This window comes from Dipodomys ordii, unplaced genomic scaffold (assembly GCF_000151885.1).
Source record: "Dipodomys ordii isolate 6190 unplaced genomic scaffold, Dord_2.0 Scaffold26, whole genome shotgun sequence".
Lineage (NCBI taxonomy): Eukaryota > Metazoa > Chordata > Mammalia > Rodentia > Heteromyidae > Dipodomys > Dipodomys ordii.
This window is the reverse complement of record NW_012267242.1, coordinates 6,278,072-6,290,724: the sequence shown is the minus strand read 5'-3', so window position 1 is coordinate 6,290,724 and position 12,653 is coordinate 6,278,072.

The following is a 12,653-nucleotide window of genomic DNA, read 5'->3' as shown; positions in this document are numbered from 1 at the left end:
GAAGAAGAAGAAGAAGAAGAAGGAAGAAGGAGGAGAAGAAAGAGGGAAGAGGAGGAAGAGAAAGATGAAGAGGAAGGGAAGAAGAAGAAGAAGAAGAAGAAGAAGAAGAAGAAGAAGAAGAAGAAGAAGAAGAAGAAGAAGAAGAAGAAGAAGAAGAAGAAGAAGAAGAAGACAAGAAGAGGAGCAGCAGCAGCAACAACAACAACAAGATGCAGGCCCTGTGCTTAAACTAGTTCTTAAGTATATCAGATTCTAACAAACCTCATCACATGCCATATGGATTTTACTCTATGAATTAAATGATTAAAATTAGAAAAAGATGATCAAATATGATCACCTGCTAGAAAATCATTATGTTGTCTGGATTTCCAGGCCTTTCTAGGGGGCAAGGGACTGTGGAGTCTAAGATGTGAAAGAGACTCACATTATTTTGGTGGGGCAAGATAGGATGAACAAAAACTTGAAAAGCAATGCCCTTCCGTGGGAAGGTGCGGGGCGGGAGAACTCCAGCGGCTCCCGGGAGGAGGCCGCTGTCTCCCGGTGGGCCGGGCAGCAGAGCCGCTCTCTCTGCTCAGCAGGGACGGGTGTCAGGTTGCTGCAGGTGTACAGCGACCAGTGAGTGATTGCACCATCAGCTTCCTACCGCGATCCATCAAGCGGGCCCAGCCGGTAAAGAATCACAGCCACAGCAAGGTGCTGAGCCCAGCAACATATCATTAAACAAGGTTACCACCGGCAGATTTGTTCCCGTGATCAATCTGGTCAATAACCGTTCCACCTCACTGTACAATTTCTTCTCCTATCCCTCCCCCCTCCCCCCTTCAAACATAAACAAGTATTATGCAAACACTTGCAGGACAATGTAAAGCTTTCCACAAGTATTCATTTTTCCCGTGGCATTCGGCAAAGCTTCTTTAAAAACCCTTATAAATCATGAAAAATAACCTTTACTACAGGATATATCTTCAGGCAAGAGAGCTCTACCCTAATTCCATATTTTATTACCTGATACTGAATTTTTTTAAATCTCCAATTGATTACTGAATAGCATTTGGGACAATTTCGTTTTTTTTTATTTCCCCTCAAGTCTGCAGAACTCACTAATTTTTTCCCCTTAGGAGGTCCCGAATGAGATAAAAGTAAAACACTTACTGCTTTTACTGCTCAACTTTAATACTCAGTATTTTGCATTTAACTCTTTCTAGACCAGGCAGACATTGATTCAGTGGTGTTGGATTTCCATCTAACACAAAGTATTTTGATATTGGCACAATATAATTGAGTCTGGGAAATGTTAAAACCATGACAATGAAAGCTTTGGAGGGGATTTCATGAGAAAAAGCTATTTTAACAGGACTCTCTTTCTGGCTGATTTGAAACAGAAGGTCTCAGTACCTATGGGAATTCAAAATTAACCAATGAAAATTAAAGTACTTATGTATATGGGTGCTTATTCCAAAAAAGAACAATTATTTCCAACTATAATCTGTTCTTTCTGACTAAGCCCTCTTCATGTTTTTAGGAACTTAATAAAATGTATCTTCATATGTTTTCAAAGTAAAATTATCCTACATGCAGTGGACAAAGTATTAATTTTCCTTAAATGTGTATCACCTTCATTTAATATCCAAGTTATTGATCTAGTTGTTCCATATGCTTGAGTGCTTTTCAGTTGTAAGTGTATGCACATTTAATTTAGAAAATACATTTTTTTTCATATTCTTTTTTTTTATTGTTGTTGTTGGTTGTGAAGGTTGAACTCTGGGCCTGGGCACTGTCCCTCAGCTTTTCAGCTCAAGGCTAGTGCCCTACTGCTTGAGCAACAGCACCACTTCCGGCTTTTATCTGCTTACGTGGTGCTGAGGAATTGAACCCAGGGCCTCATGTATGTGAGGCAAGCAGTCTACCACTGAGCCAACTTCCCAGCCCATTTTTTTCATATTCTTAAATATAGACATACTGGTGATCTTCGTCTTTTTTATAACGGTTTGACCTCATAATTATTTAACCTCACTGAATAACTGACATAATCATCTGTGTGAATACAAACTCAATACCCACTTCCAAAACTTTTATTAATGAAAAAATGATTCTTGCCAGGTGCTGGTAGATCAGGCCTGTAATCTTAGCTACTCAGAAGGCTGAGGATCATTGTTCAAGGGCAGCCTGGTTCTGTGAGGATCTTATCTCCAACTAACCAGCATTAAGTTGGAAGTGAAGCTATGTCTCGGTGGTAGAGCCCTAGACTTGAGCAAAAATAAGCAATGGGGCAAAGTTCCTAGATTCAAGCCCAGTGGGGTGGGGGGAGGGAGAGAAAGGGAGAGAGAGAAGTTTCTAAAATGTCCCTGTTATGTAATTGAATTCAGAAGGAAATTCATACAAAACTGAAATTTTCTAATCTATTTTTTCATTCTTTTCTGTAGATCCATTTTATTTATTCTTTATCTTCTTTAGCAAAGATGAATTGCAGGTATGCATTTATCTCTACACAACACTGTGTAGTCATAAACTAACCACTTATGAATAGAGATTAATTCCTTTAAATGCTCCTGACAGAGTATACTGCTGGCCTTGTAAGTCTTAAACTTCATGTAAAGTAAAAATTTAGGCATTTAGAGAAGGTAGAACTCGTTGCTTAGACTTCAAAGACATCACAATTTTTCTTTATTGATGTGTAATCTACATGATTTCTTTTTTAAATGTTTGTTTATCTTGGTGTTAAACATTGCCAGTGAATACAGATTTAAAAAATGCCTAACCAATATTGATGTCTCTATTAGAATATAAATTGCCTGGTGATGGTGATGCAGATCAAAAGAGTGTATTGAGGTGGGCATTTGTAGTGACTTATGTCTGTAATCCTAGCTGTTTAGGAGGTTGAGATCTGAGGACCCCAGTTCAAAGCCAGCCCTGGAAAACAAATTACAGAGACTCTCAATTTTCATTATACCTTCATAAAAAGCCAAAAGGGTGAAATGACCTGAGTTCAAGCCCCAGAAAGAAAAGAAAAAGAAAGAAAGAAAAGAAAACACAGATAAACAGCAACCAAAACCCCACAAAAAAGTCACATTGTTCTTTCAGAGGATGCATGCTCATCTGTTTTGTCTCTGCCACTGGGAGTTCTAAAATCTTCTTAATATCATTCTAGGTATCAGGCTGATGACACGATAAAAGTATTATTGATTGGTAGCTCTTAATTCACTTAGAGAAGAAAAATAGGGAAGAATCTTAGTAGGTCCAGGTCATATCTTTAGTTCAACAAATATTTATTGTCTGTCCATTGTATATAAGGCACAACGTTTTAGTATTCTCTTATAATAATTCTATGGCTGCAGATCACATTGTTCAGAAGATACTAAATCTGAGTCATGTAGTAGGGACTTAATTTGGTTAAAACCAAAATGACTTATAGCCTACACACAATATTCATGGCAGCTTTGTAATGGGCTTAGGTGGCTCTTACAGTACAATAATGCAAAAGATTGAAAGGACCTATTGCTTCCATAATATACTATAATTTGACTTAGGCTCTGCTTAGATACAGTCATCAATAACTCAGTAAAAACAATTTCACATCTAAGCAGTGGCTCTAACGACAAAAGAGGCCTGGGCTCTTAAAGGAAGTTGATGGAAACACAGCCTTGCTTGCTGCTATCCAATATCTTTCTTTTGTTATTGATTTAACTAATGACTTAAACTCAAATTTACAAGGGCATAAGTGGGAATCATAGCTAAGAAAATATGTTTGTTAGCTGCTGATTTACAGAGCATTTCCGTAGCTTTAAAAATTAATTTCAAGTACTACTAAATAGCCAAATCCTGTTTAATGACAGTGCTTTATTTTTAATTGCTGGGAATTGAACCCAAGGAGTTCTAGGCAAGAACTTTACTACTAAGCTACAACCACAGATTCAATGTTTTTAAAAAATCATATTAGAGTAGGAATATCATGTGTGTCTACATGTATGTACATGTGTGTGTACATGCCTTTATGGATACATGTGTAGATTTTATGTTTTCCTGGATCTCTGTAATAAACCCTAGTGCTGTGTCTAATGTGTGTGGTGCCTCTCACACATTAGACAGTTTTCAAAAGCCCTACAACTCCATCCATGTACATTTTACTCTCAGTGGAAATATTGTAGTAGAGGCAATAAAATACTTCAGTGTTTTTATTATAATGTTTGCCATTCATTTTCAATTTTTTTTGCTATCTGTCCTGGGATTTGAAATAAGGGCCCAAGACTGTCCCTCAACTTTTTTGCTTAAGGCTGATGCTCTACCACTTGAACTACAGATTCATCTCCAGCACCATTTTTGGTAGTTAATTGAAGGTAAGATTCTCACAGACTTTCTTGTCTGGGATTGAATTATGATCCTCAGATTTGATCCTCCTGAGTAGCAAGGATTATAGGAATGAGCTACAATTGATTCTTAATTCACAAATCATGTCCAGACACTCTATGTACTTCAAATCATATGTGCATGGGAATATGTGTGAAGTAAACCTGGACCTCTGCCTCACCAGAAGTTGCCTCTTTCTCTTACTTCTGGTACATTACCAAAGGTTTGACATATTAAGCAACCAGCATAAGCTTCATTACCCATTGTTGTCTATTTTAGACCATTGTGTTCTAGTGTGTGTTCCAATTTCTTCATAGTAATAAAATGTCACCAATGTCCTCAAGTGCAACAGAAAAAGCTCCCCCCTTTTTGGTGCCAGTTCTGGGGTTTGACCTCAGTGACTGGGCACTGTCCCTGAGCTTCTTTTGCTCAAGGCTAGCACTCTACTACTCAAGCCACAGAGCCACTTCTGGCTCTTTCAGAGTAGTTAAAAATGGAGATGAAGAGTCTCGCAGATTTATTCAGACTGGCTTCCAACCATGATCCTCCAATCTCAACCTCTTGTGTAGGTAGGATTACAGGTGTGAACCACTGGCCCACAGCTAAATAACATCTTTTTTTTTTTTTTTGAGAAAAAGATAAATGGATTTAGCTAAGCAAGGATGAAGTTCTAGGGCTGGAGGTAGGAACATAGCACTTGTATGGAAAGGAAGATTTTTATTTTTTGTTTTTAATTCTTTCAAGACTGGAGGTGTTTAGTTGAGGCATTATAAGTAAATAACTTGGTGCTGTAGGGAACAGAATTGTATATTATTTTTGCTTAATGCTAATAAAGGTATGTACATAGTCATTTTTAAAGAACTTTCTATCTTTTCTTTCACTCTTTCTTTCTTTCTTCTTTCTTTCTTTCTTTCTTCCCTCCCTCCCTCCTTCCTTCCTTCCTTCCTTCCTTGCTTCCTTCCTTCCTTCCTTCTTCCTTCCTTTCCTTCTTTTTGCTAGTCCTGGGCTTGAACTCAGGACCTGGGCACCACTCTTGAGCTTCTTTGTGTTCAAGGCTCACATTCTTCCACTTGCACCATAGTGCCACTTCTGGCTTTTCTGAGCACTTTATTGGAGATAAGAGTCTCATGGACTTTTCTGCATGGGCTGACAGACTCCTGAGTAGCTAGGATTACAGGTGTTAGCCACAGGTACCTGGCTGGACTTTCTCATTTTGACTCTTTAAATTCTCACCATCATGGCTGAAGTATTCCTATGTAGTTTCTACTTATTGAAGTGCACAATCAAGAGTGATCAGCACCTTGAAGGTCTTAGCTTCTCCCGCAGTGCCTGCTGAAGAACTCCCAATAATTATTGTGGCAAGTTTAAAGTCTTTCAAATGGCAGAAATTTCACATATAATCTCTAAAAGTTAAAACTATAGGATTGGATGTGCTGCCTCTTCTACCAGTATCAAGCAGTTGTGTGGTGTTTTGTTATTTCAGGATAGAGCTGTATGCATCAAGGCCAAACAAGACTAATTGAGAGTTTCCTTGTGTCCAATCAGCCATGATACATTAAGATGGCTAAACATGAACAGCAGGAACCTGTAAGTTCAGGCTCTCGCAATTCATCTCACTAGAATAGACAAGTCTCAGGGAATCACATGTAACAAAGCCCTAAACAGAATCGATTTTACCATAGTCATGATGTTTTGCTGATAGGGTTCTTCTATGGGCTCTTAAGGACTGGGAACTCAAAACTATAGCTCATGAAGCTGAAACTATAACGTAGAAACCTGAGAAATGATGAGATCACCCCAGGGTTGTGTGATAAGTACGTGGGTATGCATAGGTCATTCTGAGAGTAACAGTCAAGGAGTTATTCTTTGACCACCAAATCAGGCTTTGTGAAGAATGATAAAGGCAGGCTATTGCTGGCCTAAGAAGCCAGCAAACAGAGCAGCATGTGAAAATACATTGATATGGACAAAACCAGTCTTCTTTCACAGACCTGGACCAAGTATGCCTGGAATACCCATTGTCCATGGAACACAGGTGAGGGAAGAGGTGGTGTAGATGGGCAGGACCCATATCCTACTGAGAAATGCTGAGAAGTCAAGATTTAGTGCTAGAAAAGTATAAAGAAATTCATTAGTAGTTTTGGAACATAATTCCTCCTTCTTTTAATAAAGATTTCAACTTGGAGCACCAAGCAACTTTTTAAAAAACTCCTAAAAACATTATTATTCAATGTTTTATTATTGTAACATCATGCTGTTGTAATTTTAAAAGCAACTAAATTTTGCCTTGCTTTCAGTATAAAGCAGACACAGTTCAGCTTAGTAGAGGTTTCCTATTGCTATACTCACTGAAAGGGAGATCCATCTACACATCAAAGAGAGTCATCAAAAGAGATGTACAATTGTCATAGAAATAGGCAATTGTCTGAAGACGTAAACAGGTGGGCACCATGTGAATGAAAAAAGGACCCACACATCTAATGCAAAATCTAACTAAAAGAAATTATACGCAACTCTGATATTTCTTCGTCCTTCAATAGTCATTGCTGTCTGTTTTCAGCCAGCTTTTTGTCACCATGACAAAGAAAGATCAACCCATTATCAAACTAAGAGTGCAAGTACTGAGTAAATAATGCATTCCATTTTGTATAGTGAAATTCAAATTCATTGACATTATTTTTTAAGTTTAAAATAGATCAATGCTTATGTTTAAAATGAAAAGCCAGATGTGCTTATAAACCATACACTATCTTAGGAGTTCAGTGGCCCTCGTTAAAGCCTGTCCTATAACTTGTTTTATATTTTTGCCAGTCCTGAGGGCTTCTCAGGCTCAAGGCTAGAGCTCTACCACTTGAGCCACAGTTCTACTTCCAGCTTTTTGTTGTTGTTGTTGTTGCTTAATTGATTTATTTAGGCTCATGGTTTCAAAGGTTTTATTTCACAGCTCCTTAGAACCATTGCTCAGGGCCTAAGGTGAGGCCAAATATCACAGCAGCAGAAGTGTGTGATGGAGAAAGAGGCTCACCTAGTTGTAGGCAGGAAGCAGAGACAGACAATACTTTGCTACTGAGCACTATTGGTGTGAATCTCCTCCCTGTCTTATTCCATCTTGGCCTTCTTCAGTCTATGGGATGAGGCCGCACACATTCAAGGAAGGTCTTTTCCCCTAACTCCCCTAGGAGATCCTCAATCCAATAAAGCTGATAATCAATACCTACCATCTCATGATACCAGGATTGTATCTTACTACGATTTACTTCAGGTAAATGCTAAATTATTTTCAGTTAAAAATGGCAACAGGATCCAGCAGTGCCTGATTTCTGTTCCTTACTCTATGCTATTACTGTCACATATGTGTGCTAAAATCAAACAATAGAGTGATAATTACTGATGCATTTCAAGATTCCTCACTATCTATATACATATATATCAAAAAATAAAACAGAAAAATGTAGTCTGTCTTCACATTCGCTCAATAATCATTTCCAGTGCTTTTTATTTATTCTTATAACTTGAGGTGATTGTCTGATGTCAGTTCCTTTCAGCATGCAGGACTTTCTTTCTTTCTTTCTTTCTTTCTTTCTTTCTTTCTTTCTTTCCTTCTTTCTTTCTTTCCTTCTTTCTTTCTTTCCTTCTTTCTTTCTTTCTTTCTTCCCTTCTTCCTTCCTCCTTTCTTTCCTTCCTTTCTCTCTCTCTCTCTTTCTTTCCTTCCTTCCTTCTCCTCTTTCTCTCTCTCTCTTTTCTTTTTCTTCTTTCTTTTTGGTGCCAGTCCTGCTGCTTGAACTCAGGGCCAAGTCACTGTTCCTGAGCATTTTGCTGAAGGTTAGTGCTCAATCACTTGAGCTACAACTGCACTTCCAGCTTTTTGGTAGTTAATTGGAGGTAAGAGTTTCATGGGCTTTCCTATCCAAGCTGGCTTCAAACTCAATATCAGTTGCAAGGATTACAAATCACTGGCTTTCCACTAGTGTTTATTTTTGAAGCAGATATACTCCAAACTAATTTCCTTAGTTCTTCCTAACCCAGGAATATTACTTCTTACTCTTCTTTATTATTTATTTATGTCAGGCGTGGGGCTTGAACTCTGGGCCTGGGTGCTGTCCCTCAGCTCTTCAGCTCAAGGCGAGTGCTCTACCAGTTAAGGCACAGCACCACTTCTGGTGTTCTAGTGGTTAATTGGAAGTAAGAGTGTCATGACATTCCTGCCTGGGCTGGATTTGAACTGAGATCCTCAGATCTCAGCCTGCTGAGTAGCTAGGATTACAGGCATGAGCCACTGATGCCCGGCTTTTTTTCTTTATCTTTTAAAAGATAGTTTTGCTGGTTATAGAATTTTCAGCTAGCCATCATGTTTTGTATAGTTTGTTGGGGCATGCTGTTCTGCATCCTATGGGCTCTGATGTTTCTGAAGTCAGATGTCATTCATCCTATGGTTTCCCTTTACAAAACCACCTCATCTTATCTACTTTATGATGGTTCTGGGAATCAAATCCAGTCTCAAGTATACTGGATAAGCACTCTACCACTAAGCTATACCATATCCACACCCTCCTTTTTTTTCCCTAACAGCTTGGGGAAACAGCTTGTGTTAGTGTGAATCTCTGTTTTGATTCTACTTTTCATTGATGTCCTTGGATCTCTAAATAAATGTCTTTAAATCAAATTTGAGGAGATTTACCCTTCTTCCCCACCCTCTCTTAGTTTCTCTCTTTTCTCTCTCTCTTCTTTCTTTTATAGCATTGAACTTGAAACCAGAGTTTCACACATGCTGTTCAAGGACTGTGCCCCAGAACCACTCCCCCAGCTCAAAGTTCTTTTCTAAACTGTATTTGAAAATCAATAATCATATTCCAATATAAGCCTATTGAACAAATCATTAAAAATGTAAGAGTACTAACTCTAGTTCAGCAGTATTATTACTCAAAGTTTACATTAGCAACATTGTAGAACTAATCTTCAAACAATCTTCTTTCTAGTTCAGTTTTAGGAGACTAAACCTAGCTAATATACATATCTAAGTATATAGATATAGATATATAGATATGGATATGCACTCATACACACATATATACACTTAATTATTTTATCTAGCTATTATCGCCAAAACTGTGAAAAATCAATTCATTTTGTTCATAAATTACTAAACCAATCTTATTTTACTTCTTTTTCTTTTCTTATTTGTTTAGTTGTTTATGGGTCTTGAACTCAGGCCTGGGCACTGTCCCTGAGCTTCTTTACTCGGGGCTAGTGCTCTACCACTTTGAGCTACAGCACCACTTCTGGTTTTCTGGTACTCACCAGGTAAGAGTCTCCTGGACTTTCCTGCCCAGGCTGGCATTGGACCATGATCCGCAATTCTCAGCCTCCTGAGTAGCTAGGATTACAGGCATGAGCTACCAGAGTTTTATTTCTTAATAAAAAGTTTGTTGTCTTTTGCATATAGATCCTCCACAGAGTTTGTGAAATTTATACCTCTTTTTATTGTTATAAAGCTGTGTACAGAGTGGTTATCATTGCATACATCAGGTAATTAGTCATTTCTTTTTGCACAATGTCACCTCTTCCCTCATTTTCTTCCAGTTTTTCTTTCCTGACCCTCCTCTCCCACAGGTGTATAGTTCATTTTCAACATAGTGTCTAGTGAGTATCACTGCTGCAATTACTCACCATTTTCCCAGAGTTATACCTACTGTGTATTATTGACACAGACTTTTCAATTTTGAAATATACTTTAAAAGGAAGTAAAATTCTAGGTTGACAGCTTATCTTTCAGAATATGGGGACAAAATGTTCATTTTTTTCATTTATTTTCTCTTTATTGGATTTTTTGCCATTGGATTATGATTTATCTTATTTTTTTGTGTTTATCTTTCTTGGAGCTTATCAAGCTTCATGTATCAATGTTTTCACCAAATTGGGAAATGTTTTACCATTACTTCTTCCCTTGTTTTGTATCTCCATCCATTGGTGGTATTCCTATGACAATGTTAATCTGCTTTATTTTGTCCTACAAATCACTGGGGTTCCATTTTTTTTTCCTGACTTTTTCTTTGTTACTGTACACCTGTTTGGAAAATTTCTACTGCTGTGTCTATAAATCCTCCATATTTTTTCTTCTTGCAGAATCAAATCTGTTATTAATCCCATGCATTTAATCTCACAGTTAAGTAATCTCACAATTTTATATGTGGAATATTGTACTTTGTGTTCTTAGAAGTTCTCTTTGGTTTATTCATGTATTCCTTACTTCTTTCTTTGTTATATATCAATGCTTTCTTTTAAAACACTACACATTTATTGTGGCTGTTTAACATCCTTGTCTGCTCATGCCAGTATCTCTATCCTTCCTGAGTCATTTCTATTCTGTGATTTTTTTCCTTCTGGTTATGAATAACATTTTACTTCTTATTTGCATACCTAGTAATTTTTATGAGATGCTGGGGCTTGAGAGTTATGCACTATTAAGTAGTAGATTTTATTTGCATAAAGTAGGTTAGACATTGTTCTATTAAAAAAGGGATATTACCAAAGATCAGTTAGATTATTTCAAAGAGTTCCGTACTTTTCTTTTCCAAAGGCAAATCAAGTAGGAGAGCAAATTTTTGCTATAAAGAAGCAGGCAGTAAATGCTTTAAGTTTTGACAATCACTTACAATCTCTAGTATACATTCATTTTCCCTTTTTATTATTTTAGTACTCAACATTTTTATATAAAATGTTACATTTTTATTATTTTATTTACTTAGTAATTAGTATTTTGAGACAGAGTTTTGCTATGTAAAATAAGCTGGTCTTGAACCCATGTTTCTTTTGTCTCTGTTTCCTGAAGTGCTGGGATAAAAGTCCTAGGCATACCCCACGATGCCTAGCTCATATAAAGTACTTTATCTGCCATTTTAAAGGTGAAGAGATCGTGTAACAATACATCCCAGTGTACCCGAATCACTGTGAGTTTTGTAAATTTCATAGTGATCACTTTTGATTTTATTCAGCATGTTACCAAAAGTCCTATAGAAGCTGTTCATGGTGGTTTTGCAAACAGAATAACCTAATGAAATAGCTGCACAATCCCAGTTCCATCAGTCACCATGCAAATGACCCTCTCAGAACCTCATTTCTGAAATAAATTTCATAAGTATTAATGGCAGACTTCTCAGTGCTCATGTGGTCCATGTTGGCAAAAGTATTTTCTCACCTGGAAAGCTCAGCTCCAATGGCAGTACTGAGAAGATTGTCGAATTATGTAAAATTTTGGCAAAGTCTCATGAACACATTCTGGGAAACCAGCCTACTTGCCTAATGGCTTATCCTCTTGGGCATCTGGCCTCCTGGTCGCAACACAGTTCCAACTGTAAACAAAACAAATTTAGCAAGTTCAGCCTCATTCTCTCTGGATTGTTTCTGTAAAACCATCACCCAGTCAATTGACCAAATGCTGTTCCCTGGATGGGGGTGGGGAACTGTGCTGTGGAATGAGGAGGCTGTGTAAAAACAGAGGTCCTAACCCTTGGCTCAAAGACAGAGAAAGCCATTGACAAGATACCTATCTACCCTTGCTTCACTTAAAGTCACTGCCTTAAATGTGCAGCATCTGGGAATATAATAATTCTGCCTACTCTAGCTTTAAAGGTGATTTTTGCAATTTTTATAAAGGTCCTTAGAATCACATTGCTGAATTAAAGGGTGTATTATAATTATCAATATCAATAGTAATAAAAGTTTATTAAAGGTCATTAAAATGAAAGGGGATGGCTCTAGATCCCATCAATCTGAATTGACTCCCTCCTCTTGTGTTAATTAGAAAACTCAGATAATGGTTCTATGGAGGAGTAGAGGGAAAATTTAATTACAAAAGTTTAATGGGCCACTATCTACTTGCTGCCAGATTAAAAACTGATGATTTACACAATTTTAGATACTACCAGGGGATTTTTTAACAAAACATGTTGCGGAGCAGTGTAAGAGTTCACTGAGAATCTTTTATTTATTTTAAAACAGTGCCATAAAAGCTGTATTTTCATGCTCTTTTTGAAAATTAAGCCACCACTGGTGGCAAAAAAATGTCTGTACTGTACCTACTACCTTAAAATATGAAGAAATTAGAAAATGGAAATTAGAAAATGCAACTTTTCCTGCATATGTAAGTGAAAGTGAAATTAAATATCCTCTTGGAACTGGAGAAGGGGTACATATTGTGAAAGATTGGGGAAAGGGTATATTTTGGGGGAGATTAAATATAAAGGTTATGGATGTAGAGATAGGAGATGTTGATACACAGGAAGTGATGGGGAAAAGACAAGAAACAAGCC